At 39.6% G+C, this 24415-nt stretch overlaps 1 protein-coding gene across 1 annotated transcript in view; it reads right to left on the bottom strand.

The window, feature by feature from the left end:
* Positions 1–24415, bottom strand: part of LOC122794524 (inositol-tetrakisphosphate 1-kinase-like) — a 721296-nt gene that overhangs the window by 571658 nt on the left and 125223 nt on the right. The window lies entirely within an intron of this gene.

The following is a 24415-nucleotide window of genomic DNA, read 5'->3' as shown; positions in this document are numbered from 1 at the left end:
GTGGGTTCTATCCCTGAGCCAGTTTGCAACCCATCTTGTGACATAGGGGTTGATATTTAGGCTGGTGAGCTTATTTATGATGCCCGAGTGGGGTATTGTGTCGAAAGCTTTTGCGAGGTCCAGGTAGACTGTGTGGACTACCTTCCCTTCATCTATGGCCTTGGTGACTGTTTCAAAGACGTCGACCAGGTTCAAGAGGCAAGATCTGCCGTTAACAATGCCGAATTGGGCAGGATCCAGTGTTTGGAGGTTCCCAATGTCTATGTTTATGAGTTTCATAGCTTTGCAGACCAGGCTAGTCAGGCTTATAGGGTGATAGTTTCCGGGGTCCATTGTGGCACCACCTTTGTGGAGTGGGACCACTGTTGTTGTACACCATTCCTTGGGTACATATCCTGTAGTAAGTCTGAGATTGAACAGTGACTTTATGTGAGGGTTCAGTTCTTCTTGGAGTTCGTGTAAGACGCAGCCCGGGACACCGTCCAGTCCCATTGATGCTGTGTTTTTTGCTTTGGAGAGGGCAGCTCTCACCTGTGCATCTGTGATGTCAGGGAGGCTACACTCTGTTGGGATAGATATTTGCTCTTTTGGGGGGGAAGGGGGGGAGAAGTTTGCACTGAACCTGTCTGCCAGGATGTTGGCAATGTCTGTGGGTTCAGTGTATTTTTTGTCATTTTGAACTAACCCAGAGCATATCTGGGAGTTGCCACCCAGGTTCCTGACATAACTAAAGAAGGCCTTGTGATTATCTTTAGCGTCTTGTGCAATTTTTCTTTTGAAGCTGGCCTTAGACGATTTTATGAGGGATCGTAGTTTCTTGCTAGTACTGATCAGAGATGGCTTCCCTTTTTGGGATATTGCTCTATCATGTAGTAGCTTCCTCCTTCTGTTGTATAGCTTATTTATGGCTGGGGTCCACCAGACAGGTCTCCTACCTTTGGAGGAGTGAGTCTTGGTTTTATTTGGGATAGCATGATCCATGGATTCCTGTAGGTGTCCATATAATATGTTTGTAAAGGATTCTGTGGTTTGGGCCATATTTTCCACTGGCCCGGGGGCTTTGAAGGATTCCACCTCAGTTTTGAGAAGTGTGAAGTTTGCTTTTGGGAAGTTCTTCACCGTGGTTTCCTTGGCTGGGGGTGGGGACAGGATATGGATGTCCAGTGAGATTAATTTATGGTCAGATCTTACCAATGAGGGGTATACCTCTGGTATGGAACATAGAGTCCCCATGTTGGTGATGATCAGGTCCAATATGTTTTCCTCTCTTGTGGGAGTGGTGACCAATTGTTCCATAGCATTTGAGTTTATAAATTCTAGGAACCGTTGGACGAGGGTGTTGGGACTTGAGTAGTGCTCCCAGTCTATGTTTGGGTAGTTGAAGTCACCCAATATAATGGTGTTTGGAGAGACATTCATATTCTCCAGTGTTCTCAGGAAAGCCGTGTGGGGTTCCTGAGTTTGGGAGGGTGGTCTGTAGCAGGCTACAAACTGAAAGGCAGTTTTGCCCACTGTTAGTTGCACATGGATGGTCTCCAATGCTTCATGCAGTGCCACTAACCTGGAGGTGTGGGTATCTTTGATGAGTATGGATACTCCCCCTCCTTTTGTGGTTCAGTCCAGGTTTTGTGGCCGAAAAGCATGGTATGAGGTATAACCTGGTAGTGCTGGGGTGCTTTCGGGAGCCTTGAACCAGGTTTCTGTTACTGCACAGATATCGATATTCTCCATACTGAGAAGAGCCTCGAGTGCATGCATCTTGAGGTTTAGACTTCTGGCGTTGAGCAGCATTACCCATAGTTTCTTTGTGTTGTCTATGGAGGTGGGTTTGTCTTTTGAGCCTTGCCTAAAAAAGGCACTATGGGGGTGGCAAAAGCCTTAGCCAGTATTCGAAAGCCCAGGGGTGACAGGTGCAAGCCGTCCCTAGCGAAGCAACGTGGCTTGTCGAGCATGTCATTCCAGGCTGACAGACACTGGATCCCCTTTGAATGACACCAATACTTTAGCCAATTGTTAAAATTGATCATTTTGTCTTTATACTGTGGCATCATTCTTGGTGAGGGTAAGATGCTACTCAAGGTCAGGGTCATACTGGCCTGGGCTATGTGATCAGATATCTCCTCTATGTCTCTTTTCGTGTAGTCCAGGGAGGTACGTCTCAGGTCATTCACACCAGCATGGACAATGACGGAGTCATATTTGTACTTGCTTTGGAGTGATCTGAGTGCTTGTGTTATGTGGCAGATCCTGGCACCTGACAGGCAGCTTACAGTGACCTTCTCCTTGTTCAGCCTGGTGAGTGGGACATCAGTGTGTCTGACAATAGAGTCACCTATTACAAGTGTATTAGGTGTGTTGTTTAGCCTTAAGGGCTGTGACTGTGTGGCACACTGACTTTGTGAACTATGTGGTACGTGGGTATTGTTGTGGGGTAACGGTTGCTTGGATGTCTGCTTTGGAGGTCTCTGCTGCTTGGGCAGATTTTTATTTAGAGCCTCTGAGTATGTTTTTGTGCGTTTATGTGTTTGGTTTTCTGTTGCGATAGGTCTATGTGAGACTGGATTTGTGGTGTGTGTGGTTACCGTCCCTCCTGACTGACTGCGCCAGTACTGGGTTGAGAGAGCTCAGCCTCCAGTTTGGCTATATAGTTGCATCTTTCACATATATTTGAGCTTGTTGGGAGGAGGAGAGGGTGGTCTGTGTACATAAGGCAGTTGTAACATTACCTCAAGATTCCCAGATTCACCAGATGGACTGGAGAGTAAACCCAAAACTGACTTTTGGACATGCCAGAATAGTATAAGGAACTTCTTTCTGACTGATCAAAAAGGACCAATAGGGAGCCAAGTACTTAAAGGGAGTATAAGAGGGTGTAGTGCTTTAGTTTATTAGTGCTTACTTATAAGATTACTTATATGAGCAACTGCAGGGCTTTAGAATGAAAATAGAGTGCTTACTTTGAGATTTAGAACAGTTCTAAGGGAAAAAGTGAAGAGCAGACTTTGTGGAGCCGGGAATAGTTTAAACCCATTTAAGCGGCGCTGCCCGATGCTGCGCTATGTGCAAAATCATGCAAAACCGTGCAAATCCGGATTCTAAAGCAGGGAAACTGAAAGAGATAGGAACTGACCCAGAGTGGCCAATAAGCTACTAGTTTCAGGGCTGAGACCACTCCTCCAGGGACAGATAGGCTGCTCAAAGCTCTCTGTAAAAAACTGTAAAAAGCAGAAGACAAATGCAATTTAAACTTTTTAAAGCACAGATCAGTTCGAAATTCGCTTTTTAGGCAGGACAAGGCAGTTGGAACAAAAAAACAGAGAAAAAAAGACTTAAATCTGCAAAAGTCTCCCTTGGGTCTCTCTGTTGCCTGTATCACTCTGCAGGACACCACGAGGAGCTGTGCAGAGTTGTATACTGGTGCAAACTGCGCAAATGCGGGTTTTAAAGCAGAGAAACTGAAAGAGATAGGAATTGACCCAAAACGGCCAATAAGCTACTAGTTTCAGGGCTGAGACCACTCCTCCAGGGACAGATAGGCTGCTCAAAGCTCCCCACTCTCACTGGTGAACACAGAAGCTTCCTCCTATCCAAGTAAGGATATGGGCAACACAGGAAACTGTACCACACTCCAGAATTCAGCAAAACCTGAAATCTGGACTAATCTAGTTCAGCAAAGGCGGGAAAAGAGAATATTTTTTTGTTTGTTTTTTTCAGGAAACAGCAGAAAAACACACAGAAAACACTGTAAATGCTATAAACAGGCTAGCATACTTTAGTGTGTAGCCTACAACAGTTATACAGTACAAAAACGACTTAAATTGATATAAAACAAGTGCAAAAACTGTAAAAAGCAGAAGGCAAATGTAATTTAAACTTTTTAAAGCACAGATCAGACTGAAATTTGATTTTTAGGTGGGAAAAGGCAGTATGAGCAAAAAAACAGAGAAAAAAAATACTTAAATCTGGAAAAGTCTCTCTTGGGTCTCTCTGTTGTCTGTATCACTCTGCAGGACACCACGAGGAGCTGTGCGGAGTTGTATACAATAACAAACTTTTTAAATCACAGATTTTCTAAAAAAAACTGGCATTTTAGGCAGAATTAGTTAAGACAGCAAGAAAAGCAGAAAAGTGATACTTAATCACTCCAAAGTCACTCTTTTGTCTCTCTGCTGCTGTAGACTCTGCAGAACACCTGGAAGGCACTTGCTGAGTGGAATACAAGTGTAAAAACTGTGCAAATGAGGTTTTTATAGCAGGGAAGTGAAAGAGATAGAAATTAGCCCAAAATGGCCAATAAACTACTAACTTCTGGGCTGAAACCACTCCTCCAGGGACAGATAGGCTGCTCAAAGCTCCCCTCTCTCACAGGTGAACAGAGAAACTTCCTTCTATCCAAGTAAGGTAATGGCAACACTGAAACTTGTAACACAGCCCTGGATTCAGCAATAACCTGAAAACTGGACTATACTAGTTCAGAAAGGTGGGAAACAAGTATATAATTTTTTGTTCAGAAAATAGAGAAGATACAATTAAAATTAGCCCAAAAAGGCCAATAAACTACTAACTTCTGGGCTGAAACCACTCCTCCCAGGACAGATAGCCTGCTCAAAGCTCCCCTCTCTCACAGGTGAACAGAGAAACTTCCTTCTATCCAAGTAAGGGAATGGCAACACAGAAACTTTAACACAGCCCTGGATTCAGCAATAACATGAAAAGTGGACTATGCTAGTTCAGAAAGGTGAGAAACAAGTATATATATATATATATATATATATATATATATATATATATATATATATATTTTTTTTTTTTCCAGAAAATAGAGCCGATACAATCAAAACAACACTTTACCCAATTAACCAGTTAAAAAGCTTAAAACTGAGCCCTGTTCCAGCGGTCTTCAATCAGACAAGTTCTAACTGCACAGTCCTGCCACTAGGGTACAGAGAAACCTTCTCCAAAAAAGACGGCCTGTATCAGTGCACAAGTTATGCAAACAAAGCTAGATCCAGCCAGCCTGAATCTAGTCTATGCTACAGCAAACAAGGCATACCGATTTCAGAAAGAAACAGTTCAAGTAAGCATACGCAATAAGCTTTTAACCAGAAATTTCCAGGTCAGAAGGGCAGAATATAGCCTCTCCTCCCACAAGAGTGCAGACCACAAACCTTCTTCATGTAAAATAACTGGCCTGAAGCCTAAGTCCTTAACCCAGAACTAATACACTTTTAGAATAACAGACACTGAGCCTTCAATCAGCAGTTCCCAACTTAGAAGGATGTACGCTACCTGTCCTGCCACAACAGTGCAGACCACAAACCTTCTTAATGTAAAACAACTGGTTTGAAGCCCAAGTGCTTAAAGCAAGGGCCTTAGAATAACAGTTACAATTTAATCAGGCTACTAACAAGCAGTAATAAAGGCAGCAGAATAAATTCAATTGTCAGACAAGCTCCTCGTGGTCCTGCAGAGTGGTCCTAGCTACAGAGAACTCAGTAAAGCGACTACTTTCTGGATATAAGTATCTCTGCTGTTTTTTTACTTGAAATACCTTCTCTAGCTTACCCTAAACAAGCTTAAACTGTTTTTTAGCGGTTTGCTGCATTATTTAATATCTGCACTTAAAAGTTACATTTTAGTCGAATTTGATCGAAAGTTTGTTGTTTGTTTGTTTAATTTAACTGTTGAGGCTGCCCACTATAGTGTGCTAGCCTGTGTAACTGATTTATTACTGTTTCTGCATTTTCTGTGTGTTTCTATCTAAAAACAAAAACATAATCCTTGTTTTCCCACCTCTCCTCGACTAGCTTAGACCAGTTTACAGGCTTTGCTGTATTCTGGGCTGTGGTGTAGTTCCTGCATTGTCCATTACCTTACTTGGATAGAAGGAAGTTTCTTTGCTCACCAGTGGGAGTGGGGAGCCTTGAGCAGCCTACCTGTCCCTGTAGGAAGTGACCTCATGACAAGAGCTGTAGTAATTGGTTGTTTGGGACCATTTCTAGCTCCTTTGAAGTTCCCTGTTTAAAATCCGCCTCTGGGCGTTTTTTTCTGGCTATACTACTCAGACAAGCTCCTTGTGGTCCTGCAGAGTGGTCCTAGCTACAGAGAACTCAGAAAAGGGACTACTTTCTGGATTTAAGTATCTTTGCTGTTTTTTTACTTGAAATACCTTCTCTAGCTTACCCTAAACAAGCTTAAACTGTTTTTTAGCTGTTTGCTGCATTATTTAATATCTGCACTTAAAAGTTACATTTTAGTCGAATTTGAGCGAAAGTTTGTTGCTTGTTTGTTTAATTTAACTGTTAAGGCTGCCCACTAAAGTATGCTAGCCTGTGTAACTGATTTATTACTGTTTCTGCATTTTCTGTGTGTTTCTATCTAAAAACAAAAAAAAACAAAAAAATAATCCTTGTTTTCCCGCCTCTCCTCGACTAGTTTAGACCAGTTTACAGGCTTTGCTGTATTCTGGACTATGGTGTAGTTCCTGTGTTGTCCATTACCTTACTTGGATAGAAGGAAGTTTCTTTGCTCACCAGTGGGAGTGGGGCGCCTTGAGCAGCCTACCTGTCCCTGTAGGAAGTGACCTCAGCACAAGAGCTGTAGTAATTGGTTGTTTTGGACCATTTCTAGCCCTTTTGAAGTTCCCTGTTTAAAATCCACCTCTGGGCGTTTTTTACTGGCTATACTACTCAGACAAGCTCCTCGAGGTCCTGCAGAGTGGTCCTAGCTACAGAGAACTCAGAAAAGCGACTACTTTCTGGATTTAAGTATCTTTGCTGTTTTTTACTTGAAATACCTTCTCTAGCGTACCCTAAACAAGCTTAAACTGTTTTTTTAGCTGTTTGCTGCATTATTTAATATCTGCACTTAAAAGTTACATTTTAGTCGAATTTGATCGAAAGTTTGTTGTTCGTTTGTTTAATTTAACTATTGAGGCTGCCCACTAAAGTGTGCTAGCCTGTGTAACTGATTTATTACTGTTTCTGCATTTTCTGTGTGTTTCTATCTAAAAACAAAAAAAAAAAAAATAATCCTTGTTTTCCTGCCTCTCCTCGACTAGTTTAGACCAGTTTACAGGCTTTGCTGTATTCTAGGCTGTGGTGTAGTTCCTATCTTGTCCATTACCTTACTTGGATAGAAGGAAATTTCTTTGCTCACAAGTGGGAGTGGGGAGCCTTGAGCAGCCTACCTGTCCCTGTAGGAAGTGACCTCAGCACAAGAGCTGTAGTAATTGGTTGTTTTGGACCATTTCTAGTTCTTTTGAAGTTCCCTGTTTAAAATCTGCCTCTGGGCGTTTTTTTCTGGCTATACTACTCAGACAAGCTCTTCGTGGTCCTGCAGAGTGGTCCTAGCTACAGAGAACTCTGAAAAGCGACTACTTTCTGGATTTAAGTATCTTTGCTGTTTTTTTACTTGAAATACCTTCTCTAGCTTACCCTAAACAAGCTTAAACTGTTTTTTAGCTGTTTGCTACATTATTTAATATCTGCACTTAAAAGTTACATTTTAGTCGAATTTGAGCAAAAGTTTGTTGCTTGTTTGTTTAATTTAACTGTTAAGGCTGCCCACTAAAGTATGCTAGCCTGTGTAACTGATTTATTACTGTTTCTGCATTTTCTGTGTGTTTCTATCTAAAAACAAAAAAACAAAAAAATAATCCTTGTTTTCCCGCCTCTCCTCGACTAGTTTAGACCAGTTTACAGGCTTTGCTGTATTCTAGACTGTGGTGTAGTTCCTGTGTTGTCCATTACCTTACTTGGATAGAAGGAAGTTTCTTTGCTCACCAGTGGGAGTGGGGAGCCTTGAGCAGCCTACCTGTCCCTGTAGGAAGTGACCTCAGCACAAGAGCTGTAGTAATTGGTTGTTTTGGACCATTTCTAGCCCTTTTGAAGTTCCCTGTTTAAAATCCACCTCTGGGCGTTTTTTTCTGGCTATACTACTCAGACAAGCTCCTCGTGGTCCTGCAGAGTGGTCCTAGCTACAGAGATCTCAGAAAAGTGACTACTTTCTGGATTTAAGTATCTTTGCTGTTTTTTACTTGAAATACCTTCTCTAGCTTACCCTAAATAAGCTTAAACTGTTTTTTTTGCTGTTTGATGCATTATTTAATATCTGCACTTAAAAGTTACATTTTAGTCGAATTTGATCGAAAGTTTGTTGTTTGTTTGTTTAATTTAACTGTTGAGGCTGCCCACAAAAGTCTGCTAGCCTGTGTAACTGATTTATTACTGTTTCTGCATTTTCTGTGTGTTTCTATCTAAAAACAAAAAAACAAAAAAAATAATCCTTATTTTCCCGCCTCTCCTCGACTTGTTTAGACCAGTTTACAGGCTTTGCTGTATTCTGGGCTGTGGTGTAGTTCCTGTGTTGTCCATTACCTTACTTGGATAGAAGGAAGTTTCTTTGCTCACCAGTGGGAGTGGGGAGCCTTGAGCAGCCTACCTGTCCCTGTAGGAAGTGACCTCAGCACAAGAGCTGTAGTAATTGGTTGTTTTGGACCATTTCTAGCTCTTTTGAAGTTCCCTGTTTAAAATCCGCCTCTGGGCATTTTTTCTGGCTATACTACTCAGACAAGCTCCTCGTGGTCCTGCAGAGTGGTCCTAGCTACAGAGAACTCAGAAAAGCAACTACTTTCTGGATTTAAGTATCTTTGCTGTTTTTTTACTTGAAATACCTTCTCTAGCTTACTCTAAACAAGCTTAAACTGTTTTTTTGGCTGTTTGCTGCATTATTTAATATCTGCACTTAAAAGTTATATTTTAGTCGAATTTGATCGAAAGTTTGTTTGTTTAATTTAACTGTTGAGGCTGCCCACTAAAGTGTGCTAGCCTGTGTAACTGATTTATTACTGTTTCTGAATTTTCTGTGTGTTTCTATCTAAAAACAAAAAAAAAAAAAAAATAATCCTTGTTTTCCCACCTCTTCTCGACTAGTTTAGACCAGTTTACAGGCTTTGCTGTATTCTGGGCTGTGGTGTAGTTCCTGTGTTGTCCATTACCTTACTTGGATAGAAGGAAGTTTCTTTGCTCACCAGTGGGAGTGGGGAGCCTTGAGCAGCCTACCTGTCCCTGTAGGAAGTGACCTCAGCACAAGAGCTGTAGTAATTGGTTGTTTTGGACCATTTCTAGCTCTTTTGAAGTTCCCTGTTTAAAATCCGCGTTTGCACGGCTTTGCCGGTTAAACAAGGTTAAACTTCTTCTGGCTCTGCCAAGTCTGCTCTTCATATTTTCCCTTAAGGAAGCTCTACTCTTAGTATAATCAGACTACTTGCTATATTATAAGCCTAGCACTTGTTCTCAAAACTTCTCTACTAAGCAAGCACTCTCATACTAAGTAAGCACTATATCCACCTACCACCCCTGTGAATATCCACTTCCCTTAAAGGCACAGCACTCCTTTATACTGTTCTAGCATGTCGAGTGGTAGAGTACTGGCATCCACTCCAGTTCAGCTGGTTAATCTGGGTATCTTGAGACAATGCTACAATTGTCTCATGTACACAGACAACCCTCTCCTCCTCCCAACAAACACAAATACATGTGAGAGATGCAACTATATAACCAAACTGGAGGATGAACTCTCTCAACTCAGGGCTGGCATGACCAGACAGGAGGAGATGGTAACCACACACACAGCAAACCCAGTCCCACATAGACCTACCACAACTGCAAACCAAACACATAAAAACACAAAGACATACTCGGAGGCTCTAATAAAAATCTTACCAAAACAACAGAGGCTCCCAAAGCAGACATCCAAAAATCCGCCACCTCAAAACAAAACACATGCAACACATACTTCTATAAATCAGTGTGTCAATCAATCACAGCCCTTAAGGCCAAATACCATGCCTGATACACTAGTAATAGGTGACTCTATAGTCAGACACACTGATGTCCCGCTTACCAGGCTGAACAAGGAGAGGGTGACTGTGAGCTGCCTATCAGGAGCTAGGATCCGCCACATAACACACGCACTCAGGTGACTCCAAAGCAAGTACAAATATGACTCCGTCATTGTCCATGCTGGCGTGAATGACCTGAGACGTATCTCCCTGGACTACATGAAAAGAGACATAGAGGAGCTCTCTGATTATGTAGCCCAGGCTGGTATGACCCTGACCCTGAGCAGCATCTTGCCCTCACCAAGAATGATGCCACAATACAAAGACAAGATGATCTGCTTTAATAATTGGCTCAAGTACTGGTGTCATTCTAAGGGGATCCAATGTTTGTCTGCCTGGGATGACATGTTGGACAGGCCACGCTTCTTTGCAAGGGACGGCTTGCACCTGTCACCACTGGGCTTCCGGATATTGGCTAAGGCTCTTGCCACCCCCATAGTGCCTTTTTTAGGCAAGGCTCAAAAGACAAACCCACCTCCTTAGATAACAAAAATGGAAAAAAACTAAGGGTAATGCTGCTCAATGCTAGAAGTCTAAATCTCAAGATGCAGGCGCTCGATGCACTCCTCAGTATGGAGAACATTGACGTCTGTGCAGTAACTGAAACCTGGTTCAAGGCTCCTGAGAGCACCCCAGCACTACCAGGCTATACCTTGTATCATGCTTTTCGGCCCCAAAGCCCGGGCCAAACCACAAAGGGAGGGGGAGTGTCCGTATTCATCAAGGACACCCACACCTCCAGGTTAGTAACAACACATGAAGCATCGGAGACCATACAGGTGCAACTAACCATAGGCTAAACTGCTATACAACTGGTAGCATGTTACAGACCACCCTCCCAATCTCAGGAAACCCACTCAGCCTTCCTGAAGACATTGGAGGATATGAATGTATCACAAAATACCATCATAATGGGAGACTTCAACTACCCTAACATAGATTGGGTACATTATTCTAGCCCTAACACCGTAGCCCAAAGGTTCCTGGAATTCATAAATTCAAATGCACTGGAACAACTAGTCACCTCTCCCACTAGGGGAGATAATATACTAGACCTGATCATCACAAACATGGGGACAAAATGCTCCACACCGGAGGTATACCCCTCACTAGTGAGATTTGACCACAAATTAATCACCCTGGATATACATATCCCACCTCCACCCCCAGCACAAAAGACCACAGTGAAAAACTTCTCAAAAGCAGACTTCACTCTTCTTAAGACTGAGATGGTATCCTTTAAGCCCACTGGGCCAGTGGATACCACATCCCACAATGCTGAATCCTTCACAAATGCTTTCTATGGTCATCTCCAAGAATGTATGGATCATGCAATCCCAAATAAATCCAAGTCCCTCTCCACCAAAGGCAAGCGTCCTGTCTGGTGGATCTCAGCCATAAACAAATTGTATAACAAAAGAAGGAAGCTACTGTACGACAGAGCAAAATCCCATAAAGGGAAGACATCTCTGATCAAAACTAGCAGAAAACTACGTTCTCTCATAAAAACATCCAAGGCCAACTTTGAGAGAAAAATTGCTAAGGACACTAAAGATAACCACAAAGCCTTCTTCAGCTATGTTAGAAAACTTGGCAGGAAACCCTCAGATATGCTCAGAGTTAGTTCACAACAACAAAAAATACACTGAACCCACAGATATTGCCAACATTCTGGCTGACAGGTTCAGTGCACATTTCTCACCTCCCTCAACCCCAAAAGAAGAATACTTTTCCCAGCTGAATGTAATCTCCCTGTCATCTCAGATGTCCAGGTGAGAGCCGCCCTCAGCAAAGCTAAAAACACAGCATCAATGGGACCTGACAGTATCCCAGGTTGCGTGCTATGTGAACTCCAAGAGGAGCTAAACTGGCACATAAAACTGCTATTTAACCTTAGCCTTACTACAGGATATGTACCTGAACACTGGCGTACAGCAACAGTGGTCCCACTCCACAAAGGGGGTACCTCTACAGACCCTGGGAACTACCGCCCCATAAGCTTAACCAGCCTGGTCTGCAAAGCTATGGAAAGAATCATTATGGAACTCATAAACAGAGACATTGGGGACCTACAGACACTTGACCCCACCCAATTCGTCTTTGTAAAGGGCAGATCCTGGCTTTTGAACCTGGTTGACTTTTTCAAAACAGTCACTAGAGCCATTGATGAGGGTAAAGCAGTCCATACAGCCTACCTGGACTTGGCTAAGGCCTTTGACACAATACCCCACTCAGGCATCATAGATAAGCTCAATAGCTTAAATGTAAACCCTTATGTCACTAGATGGGTTGCAAACTGGCTAAAGGACAGAACCCATAAAGTTAAAATCACTGGAGCAATGTCAGACTCAAAGCCAGTCACAAGTGGTGTCCCACAGGGATCTGTCCTGGGACCCCTCTTGTTCGGCATTTATTTCTCAGATGTTAAAGCAAACATGGGAGGGTTGTGGCTGACAAAGTTCGCAGATGACTGCAAACTAGGTGCCTTAGTCGATACACCAGCAGACACATACATCCTACAAAAAGGCCTCACAGAAACGGACAACTGGTGCCGGAGTCATGGCCTTAAACTAAATGCCAAAAAATGTATAGTTATCCCCTTTGGGAAAAACAAAGTACCCACAAATTATCACATAGACAGCAAGCCACTGAGTACGGAAAAAGTAATCAGAGACCTAGGGACCCAAGTCGACAGCGACCTCTCATTTGACACCCACGTTGCCAAAGTGGTTAGAAAAACATTCTACCTTGCACACCTTATCATGAAGGGATTCACATCCAGATCCAAGGATGTCATTGTACCCCTATACTCCTCCCTCATCAGACCCATAATTGAGTACAATGCCCCATTTGGTATGTACCTCACCCGGCATTTGCAACAGCTGGAGAGACCACAGAAGTACCTCACCAAGAGGTTCAAGGGTCTCCAACATATGTCTTATTCTGCCAGACTAAAGAAACTCCAGCTCTATTCAGTAGCATACCGCCTGCTCAGAGGTGATCTCTGCCTGACGTACAAGGCCATGTCCAATCAGGAACTGATGGACATGCTCCACCTCAAAAAATCCAAATCCATCAGAACCACAAGAGCTAAAGACTTAAACCTCAGCACAAGTATGAACAGGACATGCTGAAGGGATAGATTCATAACCCAGAGGCTTACCATGCTCTGGAACAAGATCTCAGTTCATTTTAGGCAGAGTCCCTCACTGACTCTCTTCAAGAGAAATCTTGATGAGTGGATGGGAGATCGTAAGTTTACCCCAGGGGTCACATCTGTGTCACTACTAGACAGGGGCAGAGTAAACTAATTCTATTATGTAACGGGACCTTCACTGTGTCACTACTAGACAGAGGCACAGTATTCTAAATCTATTCTGTGCATTTTGTACCATTTTATGGGGTGGCGAAAGCCACATCACTATGGCTAGGCATACAAATGCCCCAGGGCAGATATCCTAGTACTAAACTATGAAACTATGAGTACTTTTAAAAAGAGGCAAAAGCAAAATAAGGTAATAAAGTAGGAAGAAACACAAATACAGTAAGGCAGATGAAGTGCAAATTTTTTTTTTTTTTTTGAGATGGAGGAAACAGAGCAGATTAAGATACTATAGGGGAATTCCCTTCCCAAGTGCTCTCTCTGTACACTGCAGAGGAGATGGGACTGGTAGGAGTATCCAAAATCAAAATATGATCTCACTGTACACAACTGTAGTTGAGTGAGCAAATAAGATGGGTCCAGGAGGAGTGTGCAAAAAGAGATTTACAGCAGGGGCGGGCAATTCCAAAGCCACCAAGATTAGCACCACAACAAGAAACAGGGAGGGGGGGTGAGGAACTAACTGCAGAGAGACAGAGACACAATATTTACTGAATCCAAGACGCACAATATTTACTCACTCTAATCTTAAATAAGTGCAGAAAATATACTTAAATCAGCTTGTGTCCAGTTGATACATGCAGACAAGTCTCAGTAGCCAGCAACTCGATTTAAAATGATTACTAGAAATGTAAACAAAAGAGATTTTAATGCTAGCAGGAACCCCCAAGCTAACTAAAACTACCAAAGAAATTTTAAAGCAGTCTAACAACTTTCAGTGAGCTCAGATGGCTAACTGCAGAGATTCAGAGACACAATATTTACTGAATCCGACACACAATATTTACTCATTCAAATCTTAAATAAGTGCAGAAAAATATACTTAAATCAGCTTGTATCCAGTTGATATATGCAGACAAGTCTCAATAGCCAGCAACTTCTGTTCCCTAAGTTCATATGGACCTTCTGCTGTATAACACTCTCGCACAGGGGTCACACTGCAATATGACAGACAGCTGTTTAAGTTGTGATATCCACTGTGTTGAGTGCTTTATCTCTCCTGTTTCAGTATCTCAGGTAATGTTGTACCATTTTATAACGTAAATGTCTTCTTTTACTTTTCTTTGCAACTTCAGTGCACTCATATATAAATGTGTGTCTACACATTCAGATTGACAAGGAACACCCATATAGCATAATTAGTGGTGATATATATGACATGTGCAGCATAATTAGTGGTGATATATATGACATGTGCAGCATAATTAGTGGTGATATATATGGTATGTGCAGCATAATTAGTGGTGATATATATGACGTGCAGCATAATTAGTGGTGATATATATGGTATCTGCAGCATAATTAGTGGTGATATATATGACATGTGCAGCATAATTAGTGGTGATATATATGGTATGTGCAGCATAATTAGTGGTGATATATATGGCATGTGCACTGTTATATGATGACTGTGCATGTGCTATTTGTGTGGCAGTTCTCCTTATTACTTAGCGTTTCTATATGGGATTATGAGTGTCATGTGTTCAATGTACAGACACTTGTGAAGTGTGCAATGTCTTGGTCTGCCAAGGTTTACCAGTCTGATTTGAACAGAATTTATCCATTAGTGACAATCTGACTGCATTTATATATGTTCTTATAACCCTTTACTGGTGTTCATGATATATCCTACACATTATAGATAGATGCCTGCATAAACAAGCACAGTACATAAAACAAAAGTGGTATTCTAAAAACTCTAAAACTTTATTAAACGTTCACACATAAAATAACAAATAGGAATAACCTAACTAAAACTGGTGATGAGTGCTTTTGTGTATAAACATTTACCACTAATGCATTCTGTGAAGGCTTATAGCACTCCCGGCATGGCATCAGAAGTCGGTGCAGCTTAACTGATTAGTGCCTTAAAGGCTCATCCTTTAGAAGGGCCTTAAACATTATATCATCTTTCTTACCAGGATTGCAGTTTTCTTGCAAAATGGCTGCAGTGATTCTCCTTTTTTTCTTTAAGCTGCTGTTTTTGTCACCTACTCTGACAGAGTCAGTAACTTTTTCAGTATCTTTTAACATAAACTCACCATGTACATGAATATTATGGTATCAGTAATACAAAGATGGTTTTCCAGGCAGATGTTTTTGTCCATTAACTCCTGCCAATATTAAGTGTTAGGTATGTTAGTGGGACATAAGGAAATTAAGTTGTGGCTTGAGAATTAGGAAGACTTTATGGAGGTGGATAAGCAGGAAATGAAATAATATTAGGAATAAGAAAGTTTGGGGATGGAGTATTTGAGTAGTAATCACTGGGATATCAGATTCTTTGGCATGGACTTGTTGTCAAGGCAGCCCTCTCACCCATTCAAGCATTATGATACGGTACTATGATTTTAATGTGTTGGAGCAGTTTAGGAGTACACTGCTCTTCTGTGTGTGATGAATTCCCCTTTTTCTTTCTCAGGCAGTTTGCTTAAGTGCTAGAACTAAATAGTGTAGACCAATGCCCCTGGGATATACATAAGGTTAGCTGGTTGAGAGCGTGTGGTCTTTAACACTGCTTGTAAATTTTGTTTTGACAAGGGGTGAGTGGTATATGAACACTGCCCCATGTGATTGTAATATTAATATAGTTTTCTTGTATTTATGCTCATGAAATTCAAAAACTGTTGTTTAATGTAATTTTATTGGTCTGGCAATAAATTTGGTTGCACAACAAAAGTTGGTATGGTTATCATTTTTAAGCAGGGATTCATAGGCAATGTTCTATACAAACATTCTGCTAACCAAACCTGAATACTGGTTTGATCTGATAAAGTAGTAATACACAATAACACAGCTGTAATTAATTTATTGTTATTAATTATTTTACATATGAAGTTTTTAATAAAGTTTTGGACTTGGACATATTTTTCCTGTTTACATAGCTATTTCAAGGGAACTTACAACCAGCAGCTAGTCATTTTTACCCTATAACATTTACAAGAAACTGCCCATTTAGCCCATCGATGGGTGTTATGACCAGCTTAATTTTTACTTAGATCTGCTAAGCATGTGGTATCAAAAGGTGGCCCTGCTTTTACTTTGGATTGTTGTTTTTTTTTTCCCTTGCTGTAGATTGTACCGAAACATATTTAATTACTTCTTTTTGCAGTTTTACCATTAGATTTTATACTTCCCTAACTTGTAGGCCTACATGACCTTTGATTCTGCCACTCCAAGATAACGAATAAAATTGATACAGTAAGTTACACTATTTGCTACAATCATCAGCAGAAAGTAGTTTACTGCCAATGGCACTGTTTCACTTTTGGTCGTCTAGCTCACACCCTTATCACTCGAACTCTTATACGATACATTCTTTATGTAATTCACTATTTAGCATTCCACCCACATTTGCCGTTACATTTGCAGCTATTCTCTTTACTCTCTGCATCTCACCTCCACCCCTGCTGGCTTGCAGATCATGAGAAGAAGGTTTGAAAAGAAGGCCTTGATATATCAAGTCATTTCCATGTATAAGAATGGTGCCAGCAGTAGCTGCACATACTGTTACTTTCCACTGATGAGATGCATAGCACAATGAGAAATGGACTTCAGTGTAAATGCTATGTACTAAGGGTTATCTAGAATGTCTTCCCACTTTAACTCACTCTTGAGAAAACAACACATCTGCATAGAGCAAATACTTGTTAGGTAGAGAGCATAGAATATTCATGCTAATTTGGATAAACACATCCATAACACCTTGATACTTCCCCAGGAACGAGCACACAGAATACAAGACCTAATATTACTGAGAGCTGTAATGCATTACAGCAACAATCATTTTTTTCTTGGAGTTCTAACTGCTCAAATTCCAACATGTGAATTTAGATACGTTTTCAGTAAAGTACATGGCATTCACAGTAATGAGAAGTACTGATAAAATATGTGCATGAACATTATCTCCAGTCTTAACTGTTTCATTTTGTCTCAGCATTATCACTTTGTAGGTCAAAATATAATGTATCATAATATTAATTAATAACAAGGGAAATTAATTCACAGAGTTGTACTATGAAACATGAACTTCCTAGAAGCCGATGAGCACAGAGGACAAAAAAATGCCCAAAACTCTAAAGGGTGAAAAAATCTATTTTAGATGCCCCCCCCCAAACCAATATATACTAACACCATAGTCTCAGCAATTCAAAGAAGGGAGAAATAACCCTAAACAAGTGAATCATTGCTGGTGCACACTTAGAAACTACATCAGCAATGATTTTCTTTTGGAAACAGCAACTGGCATTATGACATTCATGTTTTTTTGTGTGTGTGTGCTACTGATGCTTCAGTAATTTCATCTCAAGCACATGTACGGTAGCCCACAAGGTATATAAACACACACACACACACACACACACACACACACACACACACATATCCAAGAGCCTCTCGTCTCTGAGTGTGGTTCACTATCCATACTGAATGACCACATAATGTGTCTGCATTTCTGCTATTAACATCATGTGTAGTTAAAAGGTAACATGTTAATGTGACAGCCATTCTCAGTAATGACAGAAAAGCAGGTAAGCAGAGCAGCAGGGCCATAACTGCCTTTTTTTTTTTTTTTTTTTTTTTTTGCATTCCATTAATGAAGACTACAACATAAAGAAAGAAAAATGAAATAATGTGGTTACTAAGTAACTTAGAGGTAGGATGTTCTAGTATTTTTACATATGATAAAATATTTATTAATGAAAAGCAGTATAAACAAAATAGCAGTTAAACAGATTTTGTCTTTTTATACCACTAATAAAAAATCAAGTTAGACATGATTTAATCTGATGAAGTCTTTTTAATAAGATGAAAGTGCTTATGTTGTGATGTTTTAATTAATAATTTTTTAGTGGTTTTAAGCAACGGGTCATGTTTTCTCGGTAGTGTTTAAGCGGTGTGGCGTTTTATGTGGCGAACTAGACATAAATTAGTCCACAAACAGCACCTTCTTTCTCTTACTCCTTCTCTTGCTCACTGTCTCCCTCTTGTCAAGTATTTCTCTTTTTCTCTGTCCTTATCCTTGGCTTACAATTTACGCACTGAAACAATTAAGTATGGGCTGAATGCTATATTCCACAACTATATTTCTGATTTTTTCCATAATTCATTCATACAGCTTGAAAGAAAATTTATATGACTCTGAAATGCAGAATTCAGCTATCATATTCAGCTTAACTTGTTTTTTTTTCACAAATCTAGTTAGTAAACCAATGGCTATAAAACAAGCAATAATTTAGTATTTGATTTGCAACCACTGTTCTTAATTTGATATATGTGTAAACGTTTTAAGATGACTAGAAAACATAGTGTTACACTTGTTAGAGGCAGTTCTTAGGTACTTATCAGTGGTGTGATGTAAATGATTTTGTATTCTGAATAGGTTGCAAGATATACTGTGGTATCAGTAGCCATTTCTAAAGGTTAATTGACTTATTTTAAATGAAAAAGCCCAGGTCCCCATGTCCACCCAACTGATAGAGTCAATTTCTTAAAACTGCTCCTCTCAGCTTTTCCTCATCTATTAGCCATTCCACCTAGCTCATGCTCCATTAAAATCTCTTTTGTTGATTTAAAATTCTGCCAGTTGATAGGTTCATAGGTCCATAGATACTTATTAGGGTATTGATCTGTGAGCATCTTAAGAAGGCTAGCTTTACATTCTGAGTGTAATTTTTTAGCCCTTATATTTTGTAAATGAATAACAAAGAAGCAAACAGGACAAGGATATGTTGGGACGTTTCTTGTTGCCCATTTCCATAAGGGACATGGGTGTTAAGCCCAGGTGAATTTATCTCCCATCCAGTAATTCAAATTTCATTTGAATAGAGTAAGAGAAATACTTTGCTTTATTTGGAATGAAAGTCAGTTCCATAGAAATAGTGCTCTCTGTGTTAAATGTCTGTCCCTCTAGTACATCTTGTTTATGTTGCAAAAAAAATCGAGATCCCTTGATCTTGTGTTTTCACCACCATTGCATTTGCAAATGTGTAATACTGTCTGACAGGGTAGGGTCTGTTTTGACTCTATACATGTGGGAAAGGTCATCTTTTATTTGCCTGTATGATACTGAAAAGAGGGATAAAGCTTTGAGATGGTCAGCATAGTTTTTATGATTTAGGCCTTTTTAATTTTTAGTGAGAAAGCACTGTGGATATTCCAGTTGTTCCAAGTGTTTGAAGAGGTAAATATCAAAAGGGGTATTCTTTTCAATGACTGGCTTAATGAGAGACAAAGTACAGTGGAATGATTACATTCCTGGACCTGTAAACCATACCTTTAGATATAAGCTGTGTACTGAAATAGGACATCCTTACAATAGTGGCTACGTTGTGATCAAAGGACAGTTTATTCTCAGTATAGGTTCCAAGATCCCTCACTGTAGGCATCATTAGGCTACATTTCTTGGCAGTTAGTTTTAGCCCATGGTTTTGACCAGTTATCTGTTTGAGAAAGGTCTTCTTAAAGGATCTTGGTGTTCTGTATGGAGTTCATGATGGTACCAAGTTTACAGTCATATGCAGACTTAGACAACTATAAGCTATCAACATTTGCTTTGACCACCAAGAAGGAAATACCAAAGAGGAGTGGACCAGGGACTGAACCTGGGGTAAACCACTAATGACAACTCTTTTGGAGGAGGTAGAGCCACCCACCCTAATTTCCTGAGCTCTATTAATGAGCCAGCTTCCTATCCAATGAGTTACATAAGGGTTTACATTTAATTTTCGGTTTAATTTCTCCAAGTCGTTTGGGTTTCTAATACCATGACTGGACTGGACCCCATTCCTAAGTTAGGATCTGATTAAAGTTCATGAAATTAGCATTGTTTTAATCTTTGATGTTAGGCAAAAGTGTTCTTAGCAGCACCTGCAATGTGCCCAGAATCAACTCCTTCTACAATTTGTATGGGGTTACATGTATCAGTGACATATCTAAATAAGATTGTAAATTTGTTTTTTATGAGTTCCATCACTCCTACTACTATTGGAAATGTCTGGGTATCCTTTTTCTACAGCACCCTCATTTCTGTCTGCGAATCCTGGTATTAAGTGTAGCAATTTAAATGATTAATGTGAATTTGTCTTCTTTTCATGGACTAGTATATCTGATTTTCTCGCATCTATTTTTTGAACTGTTGGTAATGGGTGAGCTTTTGTGATATAAACTTCATCATTCTCTACAATGCTGTGTGGCTTATGTTTCCAATGCATCTCAGCTACTTCATTATTGCAATCTTTGCAAAATCTCCAATGCAAAAGTCTTGCCACTCAGTATATAGGTCGTCACACCCAGCAAAAGATGTGCGACTGCTTCCAGTTCTGTTTTACAGAACCTGCATTTCTGTGTTTCTCTGACATGTTCAATGGACTTTGTAAACAAATGTGTACATAATCCACTATCCTTGGCCACCAATATTAACCTTTCATCTTTTGGTTTAAATTCACTTCTCCTTAACCCTTCCTGTATCAAATCCTGATCAACATGAGACTGCTGCAGAAGTTTTCTGTACTTTCTACTATATTTTTTCTTTTTCCATATTTCTTGTCTTCTCATCTGATCCTTCTCCTTATATTCTTTCTTCTGTTTTTTGGCACATTCAGTTGTTGCCTGATTTTTGTTGATTTCTGGTTTTATTTCCATTCCCACTTGACACCAATATGCCTCTGCTAAACTAAACAGGGACATCATCTTAGACATGTTCACCTCATGTTTTAAAACTTTCACTATGTTTGGATCTGGTGAAGTCATATATGCAGTAATACAATTGCATATCTATACATGTAATCAATTTCGAGCAGGCCCATACTTCCTTCAGAACTATTGATATACATTGATTCTTTTATATATATGATTTGATAAGAGTGAAGCATTTTTTCTTGTTTTCCTGTCCAGCTGATTCAATGTCCTTTGGCTCCAGTCAACCACCCCAAAACTGTAAGTTAGAACAGGAAGAGCAAATTGTTTTATAGCTTGGATTTTGCTCCTAGATGTCAGGGCTATTTTCAGTATTAATTTTAGACTTCTAAAATGTTCCTTATTGATCTTTGTTCATATTGCATCATGTTTTATTGTTGATCCTTCATCAATTCCCAAATATTTATACACTCCCTTTTGCTCAAGTTCTTTTATATCACGTTGTTGTCCCAAACTGATGTTTTCTTGGTGCTGCAGTTTTCCTGCTTTAAAGGTTGCTTTTGCACATTTTCAAGAACAAATGGCATTCTTATAACATCTGAAAAAGTTTTGAGAACTTGCAGTTGTGCTTTCAGTTCCTCGTCTGATGAGCTGTACAGTTTTAAATTATCTACAAAGAGAAGTCTTTACACTTTGTTGTTTTCTAGGAGCCAAATTATAGCCATGGCATAAGCTGTTAAGTAGACAGCTTAATGGATTAAGGGCAAGAGAGAATAGCAGTGGTGACAGAGAGACAAATATCCCCCTTTTATTTTTTTATCCCTGGGATAATAATTTGTCCTTTATCATGGCTTAATTGCAAAGTGGTCTGCTACTGTTTCATGGTCACTGTAATGTAGTCAATCAGTGTAGGGTGTATCTTATACATTTTTAAGTACTCTTTTTATCCATGAATGTGGGATACTATCAAATGATTTTTTGTAGTCAATCCATACCATACTTAGATTCTTTCCCTTTTTACAGTTCTCCACTATGACTTTATTTAACAACAAATGATCCTTTGTTCCATCTTTTGTTCTGTTGCCATAACTGAGTTTTCTTCTAAATGACTATAAACTCTGTCTGCATCAATTCCTGGTGTATAGTTTATACGTTGTGGAAAGGCAAGTTACTGGTCTATAATTTTTAGGATAGCTTACAGGTTCACTCTTAAATAGGAGCATTGTTTTTCCAGTTGTTAGTCAGGCTGGTGTCTGTTCAGGGTGTGCATACAAATAGTTCTTACTCATGGCTAAATCTTCGTGCAAAGATGGTAATACTTTTAACCAGAAGCTAGGTACTGCATCTGGGCCTGAGTTTTTCCATTTAGAGGCTTAACTTTGTTTCAATCTCTCTTGCTGTTACTTCATCCCATTTCATATCCTGTACCTTTAAACTTCTTATTCTTTCTTTTACTTCTTCTGTCCATTTAACATCTTTGCCATGTTCCACAGGATCTTCATAAATACTTCTCCAAAATATATCTATTTTTTCTTTTTTTGGTGGTCTTTCAATTCCTTTTACCTTGTTTCCCAACTCTCTATAAATTTTTTTTTGGGTCATCAATAAATTGCTTATTTTATACTATTCCTTTGTATTTATATATTCTAGGTTTTCTGCCTGTGCTGAGATTTTTAGTTTATTTGCAATAGTGCATGATAGAACCTGATCTGTTCCAATACTGTGCATTGCTTTTATAACATCTATCTTTCTAAGTATTTTTGTTGATCTGTTCCCTCTTCTATACTCTTCTAACACTGACAGTTGTTGTCTTAACTATTTTATAGTTTTTTTCAGTTTGATACTTTCATGATGGTATTTGATTTTGCCCCTTCCTTTCCCTCAATACCATGTGTTCTTGTGGTAGAACTTTATCAGTTATTAATTTAGCTGCATAGTAATGTATCCTGTTTACTTTTGTTATATCACATGAATCTCTGTAGACAGTCCTAATTACTGTGTTCATTTGTTTTATCAAACTTCTGACTTTTTATGTTTTATTGACTTTTTGCAGTCTATTTCTTTCATTGATCTTAATATGTCTATCTATCTCTAGTAAATCAAACAACTCTTCTCTTATCTCATTTTCTTCTAAACTGAGGGCATATTTGTTTTGTTTTCCACTTCCTGCAGGCATTCTACAGAAAGTTCTATAACATCTTCCTGTGGCACATTCTCTTCAATTTCATCCTGTGCCATACATGGCTCTGTCATATGGGAACTCACTGGCCTATCACTCCTCAACATTGCCTGCATCAGAGTGTCCACAGTTTCCTGTTCCTTCTCTTGTTGTCCAGTTTCAAGTGAATGCTCCAAAATATCTTCATATGGCAACTGACCAATTCCCATTCCACTGGTTTCCACTTAATTTGGATATCCATGGCTCTATCCTGTTGTAGTGCTTACTCTGTTAGATTTTCGACACTGAATCTTTCACTTCACAGGCACTCCATAACCTCAGTTTCTATTTCTTTAACTTCTCCATTACTAATCTCCTTTTTTCTACTTTTCCTCTTTGTCTTCTTATTTTTTGTATTGTAAAGTTTTCCCATGTCCGGATTCCTTTGCCTGTATTCTCTTCAAATATCTTTGGTGCTGCTCTTTTTGTATTGATTAGTTTTGCTTTCTCCTTTGCATAGATATTACACCATATTAAATTTCTTTTTCTTTCCCATCTCCAAATTTCTTCTTCAGATGTCTCCTGATCTTCCTGTTTCTCCTTACTTTGGGGACTTGTTCCATCATGCTATGATGTAACCTGTGTTAGACTTTCTATACCAAACCCTTCACTTCACACGCAATCCATAACTTCAACTTCTCCTTTTTTTTTAACTTCTACTTTACTAATCTTCCTTTCTGCATTCCCTCTTTGTGATATTGCTTTTATTGTGAAATTTCCCATATCTGGATGCCTTTGCCTGTATTTCTCTTTGAATATCTTTGAGGCTGTCTTCTTTATATTGATTAATTTGGCTTTCACCTTTTCATAAATATTGTACCATATCAAATCTCTCTTTCCCATGTCCATATTTCTTTTTTTATACTTTCCAAAAATCTCTAGATTTTGTTGCTTATATTTTCGCACTTCCTCAGATGCTTCCTTTTCACAAAGCTGTTGTATTAATGAACAGAAATTTTTATTTGAAGCTCCTGGCAGTTTTTCTAGTGGGAGTATTATAGTTTTTTTTTTTCCGCTCTTATCATTGCCCACCAGTATCTTTATATTATCCAGATTCTTTTTTTATGCTAGAAGCTTTAGAAGAATGACATAAAAAACATTGGAGGATAGGTGCAGGGCATCCGCGGCAAAGCAGTTAGGATTGTCTGTCATCCCCTCCCATGATGACATATATTGTGCCCCCATTTAGAATGACACCAGAAGCTACACCAATTTTTGAACTCAATAATATTTTATTCATATTGCGGTATCACTCTTGGTGATGGTAAAAAGCTGC

This window comes from Protopterus annectens, chromosome 1.part0, assembly GCF_019279795.1.
Source record: "Protopterus annectens isolate FY-2018-M chromosome 1.part0, PAN1.0, whole genome shotgun sequence".
Lineage (NCBI taxonomy): Eukaryota > Metazoa > Chordata > Ceratodontiformes > Protopteridae > Protopterus > Protopterus annectens.
Note: the sequence above shows the minus strand (reverse complement) of the source record. Positions and strands in the feature narration are given on the sequence as shown.